We start from the raw sequence: 12,368 nt of genomic DNA, 5'->3' as shown, positions 1-12,368 counted from the left end.
TTTGTGGATGATATGATAGTATATAAAATGATCCCAAACATTCTACCAAGGGACTCCTACAATTGATAAACACCTTCAGCAAAGTGGCTGGATGCAAAATCAACTAAAAACAGACAAACAAAACCATATAAATGACAGCTGGGCTGAGAAAGAAATTATAAAAAATATACCCTTTACAATAGCCACAAATAATATAAAGTATTTTGGTGTAACTCCAAGCAAGCAAGTGGAAGACTTGTATTGGAAAAAAACTTCAAGTCGCTGAAGAAAGAAATTGAAGAAGATATAAGAAGATGGAAAGATTCTCCATGATCGTGGATGGGAAGAATCAACATAGTAAAAATGACATTTTATCAAAAGCAATCTACAGATTCAATGCAATTACCATCAAAATACCTATACAATTCTTCACAGACCTTGAAAGATCAATTTTCAACTTCATATGGAAAAATAGAAAACCCAGAATAGCTAAAACAGAGGAATCTCCATGCCAGATCTCAAGTTGGATGATAGAGCAACAGTAAGAAAAACAGCATGGTACTTGCATAGAAATAGGCAGGTTGATCAGTGGAATACAATCCAAGACCCAGAAATAAATCCACACACTTATCTATACTTGATTTTAGACAAAGAAGCCAAAACCATACAGTGGAAAAAAGATAGTATCTTCAACAAATGGTGATGGTCTAACTGGGAGTCTACATTTAGAGAAATGCAAATAGATCCGTATTTATCACCCTGCACAAAACTCAAGTCGAAGTGGATTGAAGACCTCAACATAAAATTGGACACACTAAATATGTTAGAAGAAAAAGTGAGGAAGAGCCTTGAACTCATTGGTGTAGGAGACAACTTCCTGATTAGAACAACAACAAATCAGGCCCATATGGTCAACAATTAATAAATGGGACGTCATGATACTGAAAAGCTTCTGTAAAGCAAAAGACACTTTCAACAGAACAAAATGACAGCCTACAGACTGGGAAAAGATCTTCACCAACCCTATAACGGGCAATGGGCTAATGTCCAAAATATATAAGGAACTCAAGAAATTAAACATCACCACACCAAATAAACAAATTAAAAATGGGGTATAGAGTGAAACAGAGAATTTTCAGCAGAGAAATATCAAATGGCTTAGAAACACTTAAGTAAATGCTCAGTGTCCTTAGTCATCAAGGAAATGCAAATCAAAATGACTCTGAGCTTACACGTTACACCTATCAGAATGGCTAAGATAAAAAAACTCAAGTGACAGCACATGCTGGCAAGAATGTGGAGAAAGAGGAACACTGCTCCACTTCTGGTGGGAGTGCAGACTTGTACAACCATTTTGGAAATCAATTTGGAGTTTTATCAGAAAATTGCAAATAGTGCTACTGCAAGACCCAGATATACCACTCCTGAGCATATGATGTTCCACCATACAACAAGGACATTTGCTCTACTATGTTCGTAGTGGCTTTATGCCTAATAACCAGAATCTGGAAACAATCTATATTTCCCTCAGCCCAAGAACTGATAAACTGTGGTGAATTTACACAATGAAATACTAATCAGATATCAAAAACAAAGAAATCTTAACATTTGCAGGCAAATGGATGGAACTAGAAAAGATCATCCTGAGTGATATAACCCAGACATAGAAAGACACGCATGGTGTATAGTCACTTATAAGTGGATATTAGCCCAACGTAGATGTCCTCTGAGAGACTCTACCTAGTCGGGGTTGGGACAGTACTAGGATTCACTGTGAGTTGTATGGAAGACTTGGGTGATAGAAGGACCTGGGGTGGGGGTTGTCAGGAGCTCTACAAGGAGACTATCAAGGTTGGTAGATCAGGACCCAGCGAGCCCTGCACAAACTGAAGCACCAACCAAAGACATTACAAGCAGAGAACCTAGACTCCCTGCTCAGATGTAACTGATGAACAGCTCTTCTCCACATTGAGAATGGGGGTAGGTGGAGGGGATGGCCTCTAGCAGGAACTCTTGTGCCTGAGATTTGATTACTGCCTTTTGGCAGAGAGGCCCTATGGGAACACAGAGGAAGGGAAGCAGGCTATCTGGATGAGACCTGATAGGTTGTGGTCATATGGTGAGCGAGGAGGACCACACCTGTAAGAGGTCTAGGGGAGGGGAACAGGGCAGAAAAGGGAGGGAGGAACAGGAAGATAAGAATGAGGGGATTATAATTGGGATGTAATGTGAATAAATTATAATTAAAAATTTAAAAAGCAAAAAAGAAAAAGATTGTTTTAGCTCTTTGTGGTCTTTTGTGCTTCCACATAAATTTTATAATTATTTTAGACTGTAAAAATTCTATTTGAATTCCTAATGGTGATTCCACTAAATCTATGGGTTGCTTTTCGAGACACAGCCATTGCCATGTACATGAGGAGTCTTTCTGTCTTCTATCTTCTTTGGTGTGCTTGTTTGTTTGTTTTGTTTTGTTTTAATTATAGTCATTTATTTCTCAGGCTTTTGAGAATATTATGAATAGAATCATTGTATCCTACATTATTTCTAAGCAAACTTCTTACTGAATTTATTTATTTATTTATTTTTAAATTTTTTATTGATTTATTCTTGTTACATCTCAATGTTTATCTCATCCCTTGTATCCTCCCATTCTTCCCTCCCTCCCATTTTCCCCTTATTTTCCTCCCCTATGACTGTTCCTGAGGGGGATTACCTCCCCCTGTATATGCTCATAGCATATCAAGTCTCTTCTTGGCAACCTGCTGTCCTTCCTCTGAGTGCCACCAGGTCTCCCCATCCAGGGGGAGGCACTAGACTACATGAGAAAGTCATATCCTACTCTCCACTCAACTGTAGAGAATGTTCTGCCCATTGGCTAGATCTGGGTAGGGGTTTAAAGTTTACCTCCTGTATTGTCCTTGGCTGGTACCTTAGCTTGAGCGGGACCCCTGGGCCCAAATCTGCCTATCATAATGTTCTACTTGTAGGTTTCTAGGACCCTCTGGATCCTTGTACTTTGCTATTCTCCCATGCTTCTCTCATCTAGAGTCCCAATAGGATGTCCTCCTCTCTGTCCCAGTTTCCTGGTAAGTAAAGGCTTTCATGGGACATGCTCCTTGGGCTAGTATGCAGATATAAGTGAGTATATACCATTTGATTCTTTCTGCTTCTGGGTTAACTCACTCATTATGATCATTTCTAGCTCAATCCATTTATCCACAAATTTCGGGAATTCCTTGTTTTTAATAGCTGAATAGTATTCCATAGTGTATATGTACCACAGTTTCTTTATCCATTCTTCTACTGAGGGACACTTAGGCTGTTTCCATGTTCTGGCTATTATGAATAAAGCTGCTATGAACATGGTTGAGCAAATTTTCTTGTTTTGTGCTGGAGCATCTTCTGGGTATATTCCAAGGAGTGGAATAGCTGGGTCTTGAGGAAGCCCTATTCCCATTTTTCTGAGATAGCACCAGATAGATTTCCAAAGTGGCTGTACTAGTTTGCATTCCCACCAGCAATGAAGGAGTGTTTCTCTCTCCCCACATCCTTGCCAGCATGTGGTGTGCTTGAATTTTTGATCTTAGCCATTCTGATGGGTGTAAGATGGAATCTCAGAGTTGTTTTGATTTGCATTTTAAGAGGCTATTAATCTTTGTGTTCTTATTTTGTACCCTGATACTTGGCTGAAAAGTACTGTTGTATTTCAGTGTTTTTGATGGGGTTTTCTAAAATTGTTTATACAGGTTTATGTTGTTGAATTGAGACACTTTGGTTCTATGACCCATCTTTAAAACTCTTAGGCACATATCTGAATAACTCTACATCTTTCTTCTGCAGAACTGTGTGCATGCCCATGTCTATGCTGCACCACATACCATAGGTAAGAAATGAAGCTACCCTGTGTATCTCTCCTAGATAATACCACAGTTCCCAGGCACTGCAGAGTCTTGTTCTTTCACTGATTTTTATATAGAAGATTATTCTCCAAGTCCCTTAAATGCAAGAGTCTCTGGGAACCCTGATGAGGGACAAAAAGACAGGGCAGAACCTTGGAATGCTTCCACTGTACCCTTGATTCAGTGACAGTGCCACAACCTAAAAGCCAAATTATTTCAAACATTATTTTATGGTGGAGACATGTGGTCCTAGGCTAGAAGAGGTCACTTAGGAAGGACATATGTAAATCTAGGTAGTTGACTAGTGGTAGACAAATGATTCTCAGATCTTATGAATATTGGATATTTGTTCTTTCTTTTTCTTTAACTTTTTGTTGATTCTTTGTGTATTTCACATCATGCACTCCAATCCCACTTATCTTCCGTCCCTTCATATCTTCCCTCTTCCCTTGCAATCCCCTGCCCCTAAAAGAAACAAAACAAAACATCTCATTGTGGAAGCCGTAATGTGTCACGGCACGCCACACAGTATCTCCTTCTGTCCACACCTTTACTTGCAAATGTTCGTTCGAGTGAGTCATTGGTCTGGTTCAAGGCCTCTGGCTTCTGCTACACAATTCTGGATCCTCACTGCTAGGATATCCTCTTGTTGGCCTGTGCCATGGAGATCTTGCAGCTTTGGATCTGTGAGATCAGCCTTTCCTTGTACTCCAACAGTTCACAGGGGTAAATGTTGGGGTGGCTAACTCAAAGCCTATATCTATGCCTGGGTGGTAAGTGAATTGTTCAGCCTTCCATCTCTCCAGCACCTAGATCACCAGGGTGATATCTCCAGCACTGCCCTGACTAGCTTACTCAATGTCACAGCTAGCAAGCAACAGGGCGAGCTCTCCTGTTGTCATGTCCTTGGATCCAAATCATCCATGCATTTGCCACCAGGACCAGCTCTACTGTGCTACCCATGTGAAATACATGGCCTACTCTCCCAAGTACTTTAGCTGAGGAAGGAGCAAAGCCAGCTCTCCCACTCTTATGTCCTTGGGGCCAGCAGGTAGGTAGAACAGGGAAAAGGGCTATGCCGACTTGTTCTTAACAGTTTGAGTTTATGTGGTTATAATATGGCTGCTCAATATATTATTCTTTCACAAACATCCTGAATAGAATCTGCTACTCTTAATATGTGCTTGTATACACATGTTCTAGTTGTTTGATTTACATTATCTTTAAAGAGACTTATTTTAAGTCAGGAACATAAGCTTACTGTTACTATTATGGAGTGCCTGTTCTCTGCCTACTGTAATACTAAATAGGCAATGAACTGGCTCAGTGCACTCAAACCAATTATGCCCAACACAAGCCTTTTCTCCTCATGTATAATCATTTTATTTTAGTTGTTGAGAACTTTAGGTGGATATAAGTTACATGCTGGCTACTTCAGGAATATAAGTTGATAACCTCTTCCCAAAATCATTGTCTGGCCATCTTGTTCCAAGCCTCCCTTCCTCCTGGTAATTTTATTCTAAGGCAGGCTACTCTAAAGATGAGTTGTCATCTTTTTGTCTACCTCAACACAAATAAGTGCTTTCTGGGCCAGGAAACACACTTTTAGCCACAGCCTCCAGCTCAGTACACGATGAACAACACAGACTTAGTAGGAACACTCTTAATTGAATACTAGCTGTTTCGGTGATAATATATACCTTTAATATTATTCAAAGTCCATATGGACTAGTGAATTTTCCTCTTTTAAGCTTTGTCTTCTGGTCTAGGCAAGATTTACCCTCTGATTACTACCAGATCAGCAGTTTCCTTTGATAACATTTTCATCAGATACTGTATTGCATAGGCTCTCCCAGACAGTGAGAAATGGCGTAGAGATAGAAAACGCTCCATATCTTAAAATTATCTACTATAAGTCATGTGTATGAACATAAAGATAGAGCAAGCTGTGAGTCTCCCCCCCTCTGCCATAAGAAGTTAGTATTTGAGTTGCTACATAGAAGAACCCCTCTGTTCTCCCTGCTATAAAAAATCAAATCAAATCAAATCAAAACCTTTCCTGTTGAACTTCAGTGAAGCTTGCAGCCAGCATCTGCCCCATTAATTTCCACATATGGGAACAATGTGGCATGGTCAGTCTCCAGTGACAGAGGCAGGGACTTATAGATAGTATATTTAGAGGCTAGAGTGGAGAAGGTTGTGCTCTTAGCTATGGTCAGTCCTCTGTCCACCCTTGCAGTAGGTTGCCTGCTTTTTCAGTTCTAGGTGAGGACAGAAATATTCTGGGCCAGTAAATGTCATTTCCCCAGTGCTCATGAAATCTCATGAGGATTTAGTGAGCTCTTCCCACTCTGTTGGTGGTACTCTTCAGCCAAAAGGATGTGTCTTACAAAGAGCTAATTTATCCTTGGTTTATCTTAATAAAGTTGCACCCGTGCCCAGCACAGTGACTTCTTACATCACTCTGTTTATTCTGTGTGTTTAGGGGACATGAATGATGTCTTCACAGGTGTGAGTCAGATCCAAATGCTAAAAACACGATTGTATATATGATACTAATGACACAAAACTATTCAACATTTTAGTACTTACCTACAATTGTTTTGCTTGTTCATTACCTACTGATAACACTGGATCGTCTACATTATCTTAATTTTTATTAAAAAAAATACTTACATTGTTACTTGGGATGCCTGTGAATTGCCAGTGGGTGGTATTTTAGATTTATATATTTCCGGGGTCGCTGTCGGTGTGGTAGCTATACTGTTCTGTTTAATGATCTCATGGTTGGGCTTTGAATTCAGTATCATTTTTAAAGTTAAATATGGACAACAATGTATGTGTGTGTGTGTGCAGGCATGTATGTATATGTATGTGTGTGAGCATGTGTGTGTACGTGTGTGTGTGCTGCTTTCCTATCAGATAATGTTTAAAGAGATTCATATAAATTAAGTTAATTAATGCTTCCAAAAACCACATAGACTTAGAAAACATAGAGCCAGATGCCAAATGAACCAGGGTGGTTTTAATTTCAGACTCTGCTTTGCAGTGGGGTATGGGGCACTGAGCTATCTACTATGGTCTTGAAACCAACTTCTCTCAGAAGCTAAAGGCTCCATGAGAAGACTTTTCAGCATACAGTCCCTATGAATGATGCCTTCCAGCTTTGGGTAGCTAGCTAAGTCTATGATTGGCTTGTACAGGCAATGAATGGTTTATCACCCCCTCTGTTGCCTTCATTATATGCTTTGCATTTACATTTGACTCAGTAGACAGATGACTATGTAGGGATGGAGGTATGATTCTCCTGTCCAAAGAGGATCTCCAAAGAGAACACATCAATGCAGTAGCAGATGTAAGACTCTGAAGAAGGAACCTCACTTTCTGGGAGACCCCCAAATGAGAAACAGAGACCGGCTTGATGCAAAAGCAAGAGGTTTATTGATCTAGCATGCTGAAGTCTATGTACACTCTGGGGAGAGGTGACCACAAGCAGCAGTTTTACAGAGTTTATATACCTTTATGAACAGGCCGACTTAAGCAACAGCAATCAAACAATTTGTCACTGGTGTAGCTAGGTAACCTTTAAACTCATTGGCTATCTTAAATCAGGTGAAACTCAGTGTTTTTTGAAATTGGGACTTTCTACCTTAGTAGGAGGCCAGAAGCCATTGGGGTTGCGGGGATGTTCGTCCCATCTTAGTTTCTGGTATGGAGGAGCAGGTGGGACAGCCTGTAGCAGTGGAATTTTACAGACTTTGGCCTACCTAGTTTTAATGGAAGGTCTTAGGCCTCATCTGGTTTCTTGATTCCCCCCTCTGACAGGTTCCTTGAAGACCCAATCATGGGTCTTCCTGAAATTTAGTCCTCTGAGTCAGCCTGTTGTAGGGCCAGGTACTGTACCCTCATGACTATTAACTGGATGGCACCCAATATTTGCTTGATATAAGGGAGGACACAAAGCATGACTGGTTTAAATAGAACTAAGAGTCTATTTTCTTATAGCTATTTGTCCCTCGTGCCAGAGAGTTGCCCTTGACTTAGCGTTTCAGCCTATAAAGTGGGAAAAGGGGCGAAGTCATTTTCTTCTGTAACTTCTTCCTGCTGACATTAGGGGCACTGTTATCAGAGCCTAGAAAGGCTGAAAAACTAGTCAAAGGGTAATGGGGCACTTGTCAAAAGCATGTCGTTAGCTGATTCAGTTGAAGAGACAGGGAGTAGTCCTATCTGTGGGACAGGTTTACATCAGCTTCCAGCAGGTCCAGATCTCAGCAGCTCTGGACAGAGTGTTAACAAGGTAAAAATCTGCTAAGACAAATACAGACTAGGGACAGAAGTTAAAATTGTGTCTATAAGACAGCTGGAGTAGTCTTATGCCTTTGAAACCCAGTAATATCATGAACATTCTTTTCTCAGTCAAGAAGACTTGATATACAGATTGGACAGACTCGTTTTTAGCATGATGAGAAGCACCCTTAAGTCTATATTCAGAAATTAAATTAAAATCTTGAGCTTGGGACTGATTAATGAGCAGCCAGTACTCTACCAGCTTATTATAACCTCTGATCTCATTTTAAATATGCAACTTGTACTTGTGTACATTAAAACTTCTCTTAAGATCCTTTAATCAACATTTAAACACTTTCTTAGACCCTCAAATAAACGCTTTTTCAGACTCTCAGACACTTGCATTTATCAACTTGAAACACTTTCTTATAGACAACTTTAAAACACCTTCTTAGAACAGTTTCTTAGACCATTTAACTATTTTTATCTTGCATGTATCAACTTTAAACGCTTTCTTAAACCCTCAAATACTTTAGATTCACATAACTTAAATTTTCATATCCTAGATCTTATATAATCCACAACTTTTTTTCTATCCAGTTATTCACTAAGAGACATAGGTAGTTGCATTACACTAAAAGCTGTTTACTATTTAACATGAAGCCTGTGAACAAAGTAAGCCTGTTTGCCTTTTTTAAATAAGAGAAGAGACCTAGTACCTGGTAATTTTGCCTAGCTAATGAGTTGACTAATGTACCAACAGTGGATCTAATTGTCCTCTAGCTGTCAATCTACCATTAGCTTAGCTATCAATGTAATCAGAGACCTGAGAAGGATAAACTGTAACCTAGAGAATATTATGTACCAATTAAAATGACAGAGGTCACTAGCTATATCCTGGTACCTAGACAGTTGTCTCAGTTGTCTCTTGTGGTAACATGGCACTATGAGCAGAGACAGTCTGGCCATCAGGCACAGAAGACAAGAGGCTGTTTCTGTGGAAGGAGAACACAGAAGAGATTGACCTCACCTCGTATTCAGCAATGTGAGGCAATGACTCTCTGGGGGTGTTCAGTTCATCTACCATAAGCCAGATCCATGGAGCAGTTTTGCTCAGTGGTTAGAAACTACAATCCAGCATTGGGTCATCTGCCATGCCACATATTCTCAGATACCTTGAGGATTACTGCTAGGATGGAGGATTCTCTGTTATAATTAGTTGAAATATATTTAATGTCATATTCAGCAGATCTCTGATAAGCTTGAGGACCAGCATATCTGTGCTCAATCCTTGTCTGTCTTTAGCTATATGCTCTAAACTACATCTTACTACAATCTGCAGATAAGTGCTAGAGGACCATATCTGTCTAATTTTAGTATATCTGAATTGCTTGTTTTTATCTATATATTGGCTTATTATTTTATAAAATACCTGTAATTAACTGAACAGTGCCTAGCAAAACCATAAACTTTAATTATTCTACACAGTTTGCGATAGTACCTTTTTTAAAGGAATAAAACTGCGTATAGCATTTTTAAGGATTACATAGGCACAATACCTTAAAAGAGTTGCCATATAGAATGCTGTGATCAAAATATTACCTTAATTTTGTATCATTATACAAAGATTTGAAGAACCAAAAGCCATCTACCTCACCTAGGGAATGAGGCATCATTCTCTTGGAATTGTTTCATTAACTATCAGGTGACTGATTCACTGATATAGCTGACCATAAACTACATCAGTTATTAGTAAAATTTTAAATATATCTGAATATCAAAGCAAAACTTTTAATCATAGATACAGTTCATTGATGGACTGGCAATCTTGCTGATTCTGCCACATTTGACCATTAAGACTGAACAACAAAAGCTAGCTTAAAGGGCAGAGGTTGCTCTTGGTGCTGAGCAAGGCCACTGAATACAGGGGGCAGCCTTCAATAGAGAGGCTTGAGTTTCCCACAACCAAACTGGCTGTCAGCCTTGTGACTACCCTTAGCCAAGATGGCGGAGAGTCTATGGCCCCACCCATCATAACACTGAATCAGCATGGTGGCCAGCCACATGGTACTGCAGGCCATGGCAGGCAATTTAAAAATATAGCCATATTCAGAAAATAAAGCTAAACATATTCCTAAGGCAGTGATTTCTACCTTTTTGAGAATGAAAGTAGAACATAATAACCATAAATTTAGAAGACAAAAACCCAAATTTTAACAGTGTAAACAACTGAATATCTCTAAAATTAATATTTCTTAACTGAAAAGTATCTTTTAGAATTACTCATTTCCAAAGTCTGCAATAGTCTGTTAATCTGAATTGACCTTTATAACAATCAGAGAGCTCATTAGGACCAAGAGGGTCTAAAATTATTGCCATATAATGTGTGTCTATCTGAAGATGGTAGACTCACATGGCAGGCTACAGATCATATTGCACACATGGTTGCTATTTAAAAACATGTGTGTTACAAACACATATATATACATATATGTTCTAAACAAGCTTTTGAACTTAAAATTTAAACATCATACCTAATAAGCAAATTATAAATCTTTAGATAAGAGTTCACAGTATAATTTTAAGCTATATAGCCTGGAGGTGAAGCTTTAATACCTTATTAAAGAAACATTGTTTTAAATCCTATCTCTTATAAGTCTAATTTTAAATACAGGACAATAATTACATGATAACCTTAATTTAAAAGTACCTTTAGAGACCTGTTGGCTTATGCCACTTGCTGCTTAGAATGGCTCCAACTCTAACTTACAAGTTAACCCTTGTTACAGATGTTAAAGATTTTTTAAACTATCTTCAATAACCAGTAATCTATTTATTTTTAACACATTTTTATTGAAAAATAAAATAATTGATATTACATCTCATTTTCTATCCCATCCCATGCATCCTCCCATTCCTCCCTCCCTCCCACTTTCACCCCAATCCCCCTTCCCTATGACTGTGACTGAGGGGGACCTCCTCCCCCTGAATATGGTGCTAGGGTATCAAGTCTCTTCTTGGTAGTCCGCTATCCTTCCTCCGAGTGCCATTGGGCCTCCTCAACAAAGGGACATGGCCAAATATGGGGCACCAGAGATCCTGTGAAAGTCAGTCCCCAGTCTCCACTTAACTGTGGAGAATGTTCTGTCCCTTGCCTAGATCTGGGTAGTGGTTTGATGATGACTGCACGAATAACCAGTAATTTATAAGCAAAGTGTACAGAACATAATAAATTTATATCTTTAAAATCAAACATATAGTGGCCACATACATTAATACATTTTAAGACAGGCAGACAAAACTTTCTCTAGATGTAATTTCAAGGGAAAAATACATTGTCACATGTTAAATTCAATCAATGTAGGCAGGAACTGGGACTTTCCAGTGGTGTCCTGGATCAGGTGACTAGTGTACCATACTTGGGGGGCCAGGCTTGTAACCAAATTGCAGCTGGAAAAAGGTTTCACCAAGGCCAAACAGCAGCTGCCCCCAAAAGCCCTGAAGTTTCTGTGTTATCTTGGTGCTTGTTCAGCACAAGTAGTGGCAGACCTTAGCAATCCTTTTCCACCTCTCTCCTAGTGATGCACACTCAAGCCAGAGAGCACAGGAGGTTGGGGAGCAGAGTGAGCCACTGTGGGCTGAGAACTCAGGTGTTTTGAACCAGCAAAATTCTGATAGCCTCAGGGGTCCCCAGAGGGCCGTTCATGCTTGGGACAGGCCTTTCTACCAAGGACTCAGCAGCAGCTGAGTATTCAAGTGAGAGGTGGGAGGCACTAGACTCAAGCTGCCATGCTTGAGACCTGGCTGATTTCTAGAACTGAGGTGGTTACAAGCAAACAGAAACACAAAATGACTACACACAGAAATGTACCGGTACGGCAAGAGAAAAGAACTGAAATTCAGAATGGCCACTGTCCTGAGAGCCCGTAGGCTCTGTCACATTCTGCCAGAAACCAAACTCAAAGTAGCCTAACCCGTAACCAGGCTCTGCCTGAATCATAAAAACCAGACCTGGTCTGGAAATCCTACAAAACATTCTTAGTCACAAGAGTCATACAAAGACAAAAAGGAAACAAACCACTAACCAACAAAATCAGACTTCCTGGTGCGGACAGGTATTGAGATTCTGGCATCTGCCATACTATGGGAGCCACCTGCTTTGTCTCCCAAACTTGAGGTTGTCTGTCCCATGTCCAAAAA

Source organism: Acomys russatus, chromosome 27, assembly GCF_903995435.1.
Source record: "Acomys russatus chromosome 27, mAcoRus1.1, whole genome shotgun sequence".
Classification (NCBI taxonomy): Eukaryota; Metazoa; Chordata; class Mammalia; order Rodentia; family Muridae; genus Acomys; species Acomys russatus.
This window is presented reverse-complemented; position numbering follows the sequence as displayed.